This window comes from Dermacentor andersoni, chromosome 5 (assembly GCF_023375885.2).
Source record: "Dermacentor andersoni chromosome 5, qqDerAnde1_hic_scaffold, whole genome shotgun sequence".
Classification (NCBI taxonomy): Eukaryota; Metazoa; Arthropoda; class Arachnida; order Ixodida; family Ixodidae; genus Dermacentor; species Dermacentor andersoni.
Window position 1 is genome coordinate 53,729,213 of NC_092818.1, and position 11,961 is coordinate 53,741,173.

The 11,961-nt window shown below is 50.7% G+C and overlaps 2 non-coding genes across 2 annotated transcripts; both read left to right on the forward strand.

Moving 5' to 3' along the window:
* Positions 1–735: 735 nt before the first annotated feature.
* TRNAT-UGU (transfer RNA threonine (anticodon UGU)) lies at positions 736–807 on the forward strand. Its single transcript has one exon. It is a non-coding gene; the product is annotated as a tRNA-Thr (tRNA).
* A 10,049-nt stretch (positions 808–10,856) lies between these two features.
* Positions 10,857–10,928, forward strand: TRNAT-CGU (transfer RNA threonine (anticodon CGU)). The gene has a single exon. It is a non-coding gene; the product is annotated as a tRNA-Thr (tRNA).
* The last annotated feature ends 1,033 nt before the right edge of the window (positions 10,929–11,961 follow it).

Genomic DNA, 11,961 nt, shown 5'->3' on the forward strand with positions numbered 1-11,961 from the left:
CCTTATGGCTAGGCCGTCGTTTTGCCAAGTGCAACCTGTGGAGCGTGCTGCTATAATCATGGTGCACTGGGACCTGCGGCCGGCTTTGTTTTAGGAGCTAAGAAGTTGGTGCCTGGACATTTCAGTTTGGATGCATGCATGCCTGTACTCTCCACAGAAACCTTATTTTTGGATCCTTTCGTTGGAAGCGGAAACATTATCCAGCCATTGGCGGCGTGATTCGTGCACTGGTAGACGCAGCAGCTATGCGTCATCCTCGCAGAGGGCGGGAACCGACTGATTACGAGAGCTCACGCCGCCCCTCGCCAGTCTGGCCGCGCGCCAAGAATCAGCGGCACCGACCCCTGCTAGGAGAGGGAGAGAGATTCTTGGTTGGGGAGTGAAAGGCGCAGCTAAGCGCAGCTCGGTAACTGCCTCTCATTAGAGGACACCTCTATTGCACTGCACAAGGGGGAAGGGAGAGAAAGGCCCTGCAAGGCGGCGGGCGAGAAGGACATCGAGGCACCCCATCAGTAGGCGGCTTAAATCCGAGCTGATACGGCATTCGCTCGCGTTTTGACAATAGAGTTCAACAATGGAATGTCATGGCAGCAAACCGCCGGGGAGTCGTGCGCGCGCCTTTTCAGAGATGACGCGTGTGTCACGGCTCGTGACAAAGTATTCTGTTACAAAACAGACAAAAAAAAAAAAACAGCTCTTGTGATATCTTTGCACATAAAGCGCGCGATCTCAGTCGCCGCTATAGCTCAGTGGCAGAGCGCTGGTCTTGTAAACCAGCGGTCGTGAGTTCGATCCTCACTGGCGGCTGCTTTATTTTTTTTAGCCGTGCTATTCTTTTTTTTTCTTTCTTTTGATACGCTTGGCCCAATCGAGCTGGTCCGGAAATATTTCGTTGTTTTAAAGATAGATGACCAAAGCTGCTTAATACAGCATGTTAAATAGGCTTACCGCACATGCGCAGTGGACGGTGGTAATGGTATGCTAAAATGATCTATTAAGCGGCTTTCGTCCTATACATTAAAAACAGTCTAATAATTGCAAGACATTTTGCTTGCACGAAACCCCATCAGACCTTTTCTTTTTTAAAGAGTTAACAGGGTCAAAAATTAGTATAGTAATATTCAGCCCGCATTGAACACGCGACCGCCGATATACAACACAAACTGAGTTTATTCCTCTATTTAGTGCGTTGACGCTGACCGCCATTTCTCGTCGCATCCCACCGTCGGCGCATGCGCAGTCAGCAGTAACAATCAGTGGAGCCGTAACGCGTAATAACGCTGCCAAGTTATGAGCCTCTACCCAATTACGCTTGCTCCGTTTTACCGAACGGAAAGATTTAGCGTACGTCGAGGTGGTATTCCCGATACGTTATAACCACGTGGCTAAAAACTGCGCTCTACAGTCGAATGCCTTTACAACCCAAATAATGTAGCCATCCCTATGTGCCGCACTAATCTCTTTTTACATTATTTTTTTCCGAATGCAAGTTGAGAGTGCAATCACCTTCCCCATTTCCATCGCTGCTACTGAGTACCAAGCGTTGTTATTCAAGTCTGCAGTTACGCTACACTTCTTTGGTGTAGCTACAAACTAATGTATTTTCCTTTGAATTCTTGTTATCCTTTTGTTTTGCATTTATATTGCACCTACCCCCTCTGTAACGCCTTGGGTCTGGGTCTTGGGGGTATACGAATAAACAAAAAATAAATAAGTGCTTGGGGCCTCGGACATCACTCGTTATTTATTTATTTATTTATTTATTTATTGTACCTTCAAGGCCCGAAGGCGTTACAGAAGGGAGTGGAACGAAATACGGAACATGTACGTTAACAATAGAGGCCGGCAGATGATTCCATTCATTCGTTATGCAGGTTACTTCGTCGTACTAGGCCGTGAACCGCACAGCTCGCAATAGAACCGGGGCATAATTATTCCTTCGTTATACAGGTCCTTTCGGTGTAAAAGCGTTCGTTATAGAGGAACTCGACTGTAATAAGAAATAGCGTTTAGCGACCCGGAGCATGCGTAGAAACAAGTTACTCTCTCCTTCTGGTTCTTTTACACAGCTGAGTGCTCCCTCCGTACTGGCGTGCGGAGATACGGGCAAAGTATGCGTTTTCTTTTTTTTTGTGTGTGTGTGAGCGCATGGTTTAATAATAAAACGTTAGTTAAATGGAATGGTATCAGGTCATATTTTGTAGCCTTCATTACATTTGGTATTTTCGCTCATTTATGCGATATCATTCATTTGCATTCACCTGGCCATTTAACGAATCTGTCTGGCTTGTCTGACCGGGAAGCAGCTTACAGGAGACGCCGTGGAAGTGGAGGGGTCCTTCTTTGCGGAGGTCACTTGCAATACCAACCGAGACAGGGGGCCGCAGTCGATGGGCGAAATAAATAGGAACTCACGGCGTCGAGGACGACGCCCCTCACCAGCGCAATAAAGTCATCATGCTCGTTGCAGTTCACATCTACAAGGCTACTCCGTATTTTTTAAAAGTGCTTTTCAAATTACTTAGGCATCATCCCAGCTGTCACACGTACCGCGGGTAAATTTGCTTAGAAACCATAAATATAAGTTAAAATATATGAGAAACATGGGAAAATAAAAGAAGCCGTTCGATATCATATGAGATGTAAAACGTGTGTGATTCAATACTCTACGCTTGCAGGTCGAAAATGGTTCTTGCTAACGAGGAGCGCTTCCACAAGACGACTATAGGTGTGAAGCATCCATTACATGGCTGGGCTCGTCTTCTAGTAGGCGCTCACGCACTAGCCGGCAGCATGTATCACACTCTCGTAAAATTTATGTTAGGCGAAAATAAATCACTTTCGGTCGTATCGTTTGGCACAGACGATCAGAATAAAAAATTTACTCGCCACCCCGGCCCTGCGAAAGCGGATGTCCGGCGAAGCTGTTGCAAAACCACAACAGCTGCTGATGGTATAGATGGTTCCGATGCGTGCTTTGAGCTTGTCGTTTATTGAAGCGTATGCTGCTATGTGTGATGTATGGGTTATTTCAATGAATGTATGCACTGTTCGCTTCACTTTGCTGAGCGCTCGTAGCATCCGCCTTACGGAGGTATGAGCCATTGCTTACAGTTAGGGGTATAAGTCATTGCATTTGTGCTTGGTTACGTGGGTATGGGCCATTGCCGATGATGATAGACGCCTGTTTTGAGCTTGTTCTTTATTGAAACGCACGCTGTTCTGCACATTGTATGCAGGATTCCAATGAACGTACGCACTGTTCGCTTCACTTTGCTGAGCGCTCGTAGCGTCCGCATTACGGAGGTATGAGCCATTGCTTATAGGGGTTGTTACGTTTCGCCTACAACGCGCGGTAATGCCGGCGCGGATGCAACGGACGCCGGGGCTTCGTTCAAAGCGGCGGACATTTTGGCCCGTTCGACGCCGCCGCAACGCCTCCCCGCCAAGCGTGTCCAGGCGTGTTTCAGTGCCACGTGTCTTCGTATGTGCGTGTGTGTGTGTGTGCCCACGCTTGTCAAGCGCGGCAGCCGGGGAGCGGAGCTCCCCAAGTGAGGTGCCAGGAGGTCTGTCCGTCGGCGGGTTGGCGATGCGTCACTACACTCGGCTCACCATGTCTCTCGGCTCGACCGTGCGCGCCGTCGTGGGCTCATGCTCCGCCGTCGCGTGGGCTCATCCCGTGACCTTCCTTCTGGCCCGCGACGCCGAGAGTATAAGAGCAGCTGCCCCCGGACGCCAGGAGAGAGGCTCCGATTTCTTCTGTTGAGTTACGTGCTCTCCCGTCTCTCCACTTCGGTCGACCTGACCGGCCGCTCTTTTGCTATGTTAGAATAAACAAGTTGTTCTGTTACCAGTCTACTCTTGCTTTGCCGGGACCTTCGGATGCTTCCAGTGCCCCAGGCCGCCAGGCCAACGCTACCCTTGGGGCTTGCGACCCATTCGCAATAACGGGCGCCAGCACCGAGACCCCAACAACTGGTTGCCAGCGGTGAGATCGCGACAACGGAGGCCAGCAGCGAAGAGATGCGGTTGAATGTATGCTGAGCAACACAACGACCATCCGGGAGCAGTGCAACGAGCCCTGTGTGATGACTGGTTGCCTGCAGCGGAACGACTGCGCTGAAGTCTTGGCTGCGAGGTTTGGTGAGTGCGGGACTTTCTTCTTCTGAGTTTTGCCAGGCTTTTGTTAGTGTTAGAAACAGAGCTGGTAATTGTGGTTGTCGTTGCTGCCGGGTTAGTTTGCGGCAAGACAATAGTAGGCAGTAGAGAAAGCAGCATTCAGAGCAGCCATGGATTTGAAGTCGTTGCGCAAACCGAAATTGCTGGAGCTTGCAAGAGAGTTGGGTCTGGATGTCTCAGACAAACTCAGAAAACCAGAACTGCTAAGGGCTATTCTTTAGTTAGAAGCTGAGGATGACGAGCTGTCGGATTGCCTTGAGACCATTGAGGAGCGGGCAAAAAGACAGGAGCGTGAACTTAAAGAACAGAAAGAAAAAGAAGAGCGCGAACACGCTTTGGAAATGAAGCGTCTCGAGGTAGAGATGGAACGCGCTCGTAATGGAAGTCAGGCACACGGTGCAGGAGAACGAGTATTGTTCAAAATGACTGACCTGATGCGGCCGTTTAAGCTTGGAGAGGACATTGGTTTGTTCCTGGTTAACTTTGAGCGAACGTGCGAGAAGCAGGGGTTCTCTCGGGAAACGTGGCCACAGCGCTTGCTCACTTTGCTACCCGGCGAGGCGGCCGACGTAGTCGCTCGCTTGAATAGAGAGGAGGCAGAGGATTTCGACAAAGTGAAATCGAGTCTGCTAAAAAAGTACCGGCTGTCAGCGGAGGCGTTCCGTCGGAAGTTTCGGGAAAATGAGAAAGGCAAAAGTGAGTCATATACAGAGTTTGCGTACAGGCTTATGTCAAACATGCAGGAGTGGCTCAAAGAAGAGAAAGCGTTTGGTGACCACGAGAAAGTTCTGCAGTGTTTCGGGCTAGAACAGTTTTATAGTCGGTTACCTGAGAACGTGCGGTACTGGGTCTTGGATAGGCCAGACGTTAGTACGGTGGCTAGAGCCGCTGAGCTAGCCGAGGAGTTTGTGACGCGTCGGGCTCGCGGAGCTAAGGACGGTCAAAAGGGTGAATTTGGCTCCAAGTTTGAGAGGCCGAAGTTCACACCCATGAGAGCAAAGGGGGACACACGTAGTTCGGATGCAAGTGAAAGCAGTCCGACCGAACGTACGGAGACGGCGGCAACCGAAGCCGAACGCAGAAAGCGGTTCGAGACGAGGCAAGCGCGCGTTTGTTATACGTGCCAGAAGCCGGGTCACTTTTCGGCGCAGTGTCCAGAAACAAAAACAAAAGTCGTGTTTTTGTCTTTATGCAGCACTGACGAGAACATGAAGCTTCTCGAGCCTTACATGCGAGACCTCCTCGTGAACGGGAAAGAGTGCCGAGTGCTTCGCGATTCCGCAGCTACAATGGATGTAGTTCACCCCTCTTACGTAGAACCCGATATGTTCACGGGCGAGTGCGCATGGATCAAGCAAGCAGTGGAAGCTCATAGCGTGTGTCTGCCGGTAGCAAAAGTGCTTATTGAAGGACCTTTCGGAGCACTTGAGACGGAGGCCGCAGTGTCATCTATGCTGCCCCCCCAGTACCCGTACTTATTTTCGAACAGGTCCGATCACCTCCTGCGCGAGAAGGGGCTTTTGTTTGGTGAGGCTAGCGTTCAGGCCTTAACCAGATCGAAGGTTCGGGAGCTCGCTGCAAAGGCGGTAGTTGCGGGGTCGACGTTGTTGAACGATGAAAAAGGGTCAGAGGCGCAGCAAGCTGGTATTCAGAGCACGCCCGAACGGGATAAAATTGAGCCTGTAGCGTTAAAGGCACCAGATACTGGAGAGGAAATTCCCGATGCGGGAAAGTTAGAAGAGCTTCCGGTCGAGCTTCCGGGACTAGGCTCAGTGACGAACAGGAAAGACACCGATCAAGTCATTAGTGACTTAATAAGTAAAGCATCGCTGTCGCCTGAGCAGAAAACCGAACTACACCAGCTCTTACAAGAGTTTCAAGGTCTGTTCTCTGAGAGGCCTGGTAGGACTTCTGTCCTTACTCATGACATAGAACTTACCTCCCCAGAGCCAGTACGATCCAAGGCGTACCGGGTGTCACCCCGCCAGAGCGATATTATGGAGGCTGAGGTAAAGAAAATGCTACAGCTCGGTGTTATTGAAGCGGGTGAGAGTGATTATACCTCCCCTTTGATTTTAGTTGAGGTACCGGGCAAGGAACCTCGTCCTTGCGTCGACTACCGCAGGCTTAATTCCATCACTAAGGATCAAATTTATCCGATCCCTAACATCGAGGAGCGCCTTGAGAGAGTGAGTAGCGCTCAGTTTATTTCCACCCTAGATCTTGTCAGGGGTTATTGGCAGGTTCCACTTACAGAAGAGGCTAGTAGGTATGCGGCATTCATTTCACCAATGGGGACATTCCGTCCTAAAGTTTTGAGTTTTGGTTTGAAGAACGCGCCATACTGCTTTTCAAGCCTCATGGATAAAGTGTTGCGGGGACAGCAAGAATTCGCTTTACCGTATCTAGACGACGTAGCGATATTCTCCGCATCCTGGCCTGAGCATATGGCGCACTTGCGGGCAGTGCTAACCCGCCTGCGCGATGCGGGCTTGACAGTCAAGGCTCCCAAGTGCCAGTTAGCACAGGCCGAGGTTGTCTACCTCGGACACGTGATTGGTCGGGGTCGTCGCCGCCCCTCTGAAATAAAGGTGGCCGCTGTGCGAGACTTCCCGCAACCGCGCACGAAGACCGATATTCGGTCATTCTTAGGTGTCGCCGGCTACTATCAGAGGTACATCCCCAGGTACTCTGATATCGCGGCTCCCTTGACGGATGCTCTAAGAAAGACAGAGCCGCAAACAGTCGTCTGGGATGAGACAAAGGAAAGAGCTTTTAGCGCCCTAAAGAGCGCCCTAACAAGCCAGCCTGTGCTACGATCGCCCGACTACACAAAAGGGTTCGTTGTTCAGTGTGATGCTAGTGAGCGAGGCATGGGCGTTGTACTGTGCCAACGGGAAAATGGAGAAGTAGAACACCCCGTCCTGTATGCTAGTCGTAAGCTGACGAGTCGTGAGCAGGCGTATAGCGCCACCGAGAAAGAGTGTGCGTGTATCGTGTGGGCCGTTCAGAAATTGTCATGTTACCTAGCTGGCTCGAGGTTTATCATTGAGACGGATCACTGCCCTCTCCAATGGCTGCAGACCATCTCTCCCAAAAATGGCCGCCTCCTGCGCTGGAGCCTCGCTTTGCAACAATATTCCTTTGAGGTGCGTTACAAAAAGGGGAGTCTCAACGGTAACGCCGATGGCTTAAGTCGAAGCCCCTAACGTGGGAATCAGCCTCAAAATTGCTTGTTACTGATGTTTTTCTTCCTGAGGCAGGATTTTTAACCTATTGCTTTTGTGTAGTGTTTCAAAGTGATGATGTGCTTTCTAGTGCAATTTTCCGATTTGTGGACGCGTTCTGAGTGCTGCTAAACTACTGTAAGGAACTAGGCAGCAGTATAAAAGGGGAAAGAGCCTGGCAGGGCTTAGTGAGGGTTGTGCCGTGCTTGCTGACTGAGCGGTTGACTTTCGGCGTAGTTCTAACGCTTGCCGGAAACGAGAACAAAAATGTCAACTCTCCCGAAGTCACTTTGCAGTGTCCTGTGTGCACCTGAACGTGAGAACGAGGCCTTCTCTGTGCGCTGCGCTCAAGAAACGCCAAAGGACGCCCGACTTCGGTTATGAGCATCATCGAGCGACATCCCTCCGGACAGCGGATGCAGTCCCCTGACCATCGGGATCTCCTTCCCCCGGCGGGGCGGTCTGTTACGTTTCGCCTACAACGCGCGGTAATGCCGGCGCGGATGCAACGGACGCCGGGGCTTCGTTCAAAGCGGCGGACATTTTGGCCCGTTCGACGCCGCCGCAACGCCTCCCCGCCAAGCGTGTCCAGGCGTGTTTCAGTGCCACGTGTCTTCGTATGTGCGTGTGTGTGTGTGTGCCCACGCTTGTCAAGCGCGGCAGCCGGGGAGCGGAGCTCCCCAAGTGAGGTGCCAGGAGGTCTGTCCGTCGGCGGGTTGGCGATGCGTCACTACACTCGGCTCACCATGTCTCTCGGCTCGACCGTGCGCGCCGTCGTGGGCTCATGCTCCGCCGTCGCGTGGGCTCATCCCGTGACCTTCCTTCTGGCCCGCGACGCCGAGAGTATAAGAGCAGCTGCCCCCGGACGCCAGGAGAGAGGCTCCGATTTCTTCTGTTGAGTTACGTGCTCTCCCGTCTCTCCACTTCGGTCGACCTGACCGGCCGCTCTTTTGCTATGTTAGAATAAACAAGTTGTTCTGTTACCAGTCTACTCTTGCTTTGCCGGGACCTTCGGATGCTTCCAGTGCCCCAGGCCGCCAGGCCAACGCTACCCTTGGGGCTTGCGACCCATTCGCAATAACGGGCGCCAGCACCGAGACCCCAACAGGGTATGAGTGAGTGAGTGAGTGAGTGAGTGAGTGAGTGAGTGAGTGAGTGAGTGAGTGAGTGAGTGAGTGAGTGAGTGAGTGAGTGAGTGAGTGAGTGAGTGAGTGAGTGAGTGAGTGAGTGAGTGAGTGAGTGAGTGAGTGAGTGAATAAACTTTTATTTGGTCCAGCAAAGCGCGATAAAACGCGCACCCGGCTAATCCCACGACGGGACTGACAGATCTAGTCTGCCGGCCCGATCGCGGGCGCGCTGGACGGCCAGGATTTGGTCCTCAAAGACGGGACTTCGAAGGAGCGCGTCCCACTCTTCCTTGGTGAACTTCGGGCCCAGCGACCCGCACTCCCAGAGCATATGAGGCAACGTAGCTACCTCACCACAGGCCACGCAAGAACAATTCGGATAAATCTCGGGATATATGCTATTAAGGGACGCCGGATTTGGGTACGAGTTCGTTTGCAGAAGTCTTAGTGTGACCGCCTGCGGCCTGCTTAGCTTGGAGTGAGGCGGGGGGAAAACCCTTCTCTCTAAGTAAAAGAATTTCGTGATTTCGTTGTGTGTGAGAGGAGCGTCTCTGTGTCCGGGGAGAGAGTCGCCCGATCCGAGGGCAGCGCGGTCGATAAAGCCACGCGCAGCCTCGTGGGCAGACTCGTTGAGGTTCAGAGGAACCCCCTCAATCGCCCCGACGTGTGCAGGGAACCAAATGATCGAGTGCATGGAGGTGTTGCCCTGTTTGGCGCCTTTCAGAATTTGATTTACCTGCCGGGCTACCCGGCCTTTCTGGAATGCCCTGATGGCAGCTTTCGAATCGCTATACACCCTGTCTCTCCGACCGTCTTGCATGGCGAGTGCAATGGCCACTTGTTCGGCCACCTCTGGGTTCGTCGTCCGGACGGAAGCACAGTTGATGACTTTGCCCAGCGTGTCAATGACGGAAACCGCAAAAGCCTTGCCCTGCGTTGTGAACGGGATGAACGTTGCGGGGCAACGTTCATCCCGTATGAGCCATTGCATTTTTGCTTGCTTACGGGGGTATGAGCCAATGCCGATGATGATAGATGCCTGTTTTGAGCTTCTTCTTTATTGAAACGTACGCTGTTCTGCACATTGTATGCTTGATCCCAATGAATGTATGCGCTGTGCATTACGAGGGGGATAAACCATTGCATATTTTGCTTGCTCGGGGGGGGGGGGGGAGTCTATGAGGCATAGCTGATGATAATTTTTTTCACGGACGGATATGAAAAATGCCAACCACCTAGTGGCTAACAGCTTCGCTCTAATAAGGAGAACACGTAGCATTAGGGTGAGAGTTCCAAAACCTCGAAAAAGAAATGTCTGGAGTAACATTTTAGCGGGAACGTATTTCGAAGACCTAAAGGCCAACAGCGACGAAATTTCACTTTGGCTAAATTGGTTATAAGTGAGAAGCACATATCATTGAAGCAATCTAGGCAAAAAATGGTCATTGTGTAATTTTCTTATTAGCAGCCTCACCTCCAAAGCGGACAACACTCGCACCTGCTGGCTAGCGGCGATGACATGTGTCCCAGTACGTTGCCTCCGATTTTTTCAGCGCGCCGTGGCCAACCGCAGTCATCGGCTAATCTTTGAGGTCATGCTGGGGAGCCGCGCGTCATGCCTCACTTACGCGGCGCTTTACTTCCCTCAGGTTCCCTTTCCAAAACGGCTATTTTAGTGAGCTTCTTGTGACGCTTCCACTTGTATTTCAAAAGTAAAATATTTGCCCGGATCCTTTAAATGTACATTGTCGTAAACTAGATGTTTTGAGCGGTCCAATATTTCGTTGCAGTTAGCCCTGTGTGATGAGGGGATCGCGACGATGATGGGCACGCTGAGGGGATAGTAAGGCGAAAATGGCGGCGTACAATGTCAAACTTTGTCATTCCACTTGTTCGCTTATCCCTTGGAAAAGCTGACGGGAGGGGGAGGGGGCACTACCGTCTAGCTACGTCGAGTGCTGAACGGACGGAGATTTTAACAGGTTTCGGTGGCGAAATCAGTCTGCTTTCTTACCTCTGAATCCAAAGCTGCGCTTCACTTAAAGCTTTTCGAACCTGACGCACCAAGGGGTAACGTAACTAATTGTTGCTCAAAACAAGACAAAAACTTTCTGTCAGTACTCCTTTAACACGCACTCCTATCGTATGCGCTTTTCTTTATTTTTTTTTTTTTTTTTGCTATATAGTTGGGGTTGATGTCGAAATGGAACTTACTACAAAAATAAAACAACAAAGGCAAGACAAAAAGCGCGACTAGTGCGCCGTGCAGTGAACAATTTCGGCCCAACCAAAGAAATCAAAACAAGTAGTCCGTGTAACGGTCGCCGCTATAGCTCAGTGGTAGAGCGCTGGTCTCGTAAACCAGCGGTCGTGAGTTCAATCCTCACTGGCGGCAATGTTCTTTTCTAATCTTCAAACAACATTTTTTTTTTTTTTATTTTGAATTCTTTCAATACAAAAACATTTCTCACGACGTAGTGCCAATGTTGAAATTGAGCGCGCCTTCCATAGGTAGCTTGCCCATGACGTCACGAACACATCCTCTCATGTGCTCTCACCGTTCTGGTCTTCCAAGATGGTGGCTAGAATGACGTCAGTGTATCGTGGCTGCTTCATAGTGACGCGGTCAGAACGACGTTGGTGCCTGTGACAGAATCACGGTGCAATGTCAAATAATTTACACCCTTAAAATGAACAAGGGTGTCAATATCTATAGCTCACACCCTTATACCCAAAAAGATTGTAAGAGTGTCAATTATAGATTGATTCATACCCTTATTCATTTTTAGGCTGTAAATTACCTTACAATGTAGAACCACCACACGAGACATCACGGAAGCAGCTTATCATCGAGCTGGTCCCTACATGATGGCGGTTAAGTTGAAGTCAGTGCAAGCCATGCATCTATTAATTGGAATGCAATCATGGATTGTAAACAGCCCTGGTGTCACACAGGCACTTTCGATCGCCATCGGGTCCAACCAGGATCGAATTTCTCGATCGCGGTTGGCTCATTTGCGCAATTCTGAACGATGCAGCCAGTCGCGATCTCGACACAAATCGAGCTCGATCACGATCGAAGGTGCTCCGTTTGACTATGCGCATAGGAGTGCTAAAAACCGGCAGTGCATTGTAATTTTATTAATATATTTCTGTTTCACATGAACTCCCGGTTTCTGGAAGTCTCGACACAACGGTATGACAAGTGCGTTTGGTGTCAGGCATGCCGTCACGTTGCAGGCGCTGGCGATCTGCATCGGATGACTCTAGCATCTGCGTCGTGACCTCCCGCTAACGCCAATTGCAGTTGTGTTACAGCTGCGTCGAAACCTTCAGAAACTGAAAGGCCAATGAAAAAAAGAAATCTGGATTGGTAACTTGGCGAGAAGGTCGCTAAATATAGCGAGTTTCTAGTCATCTTAACGAAT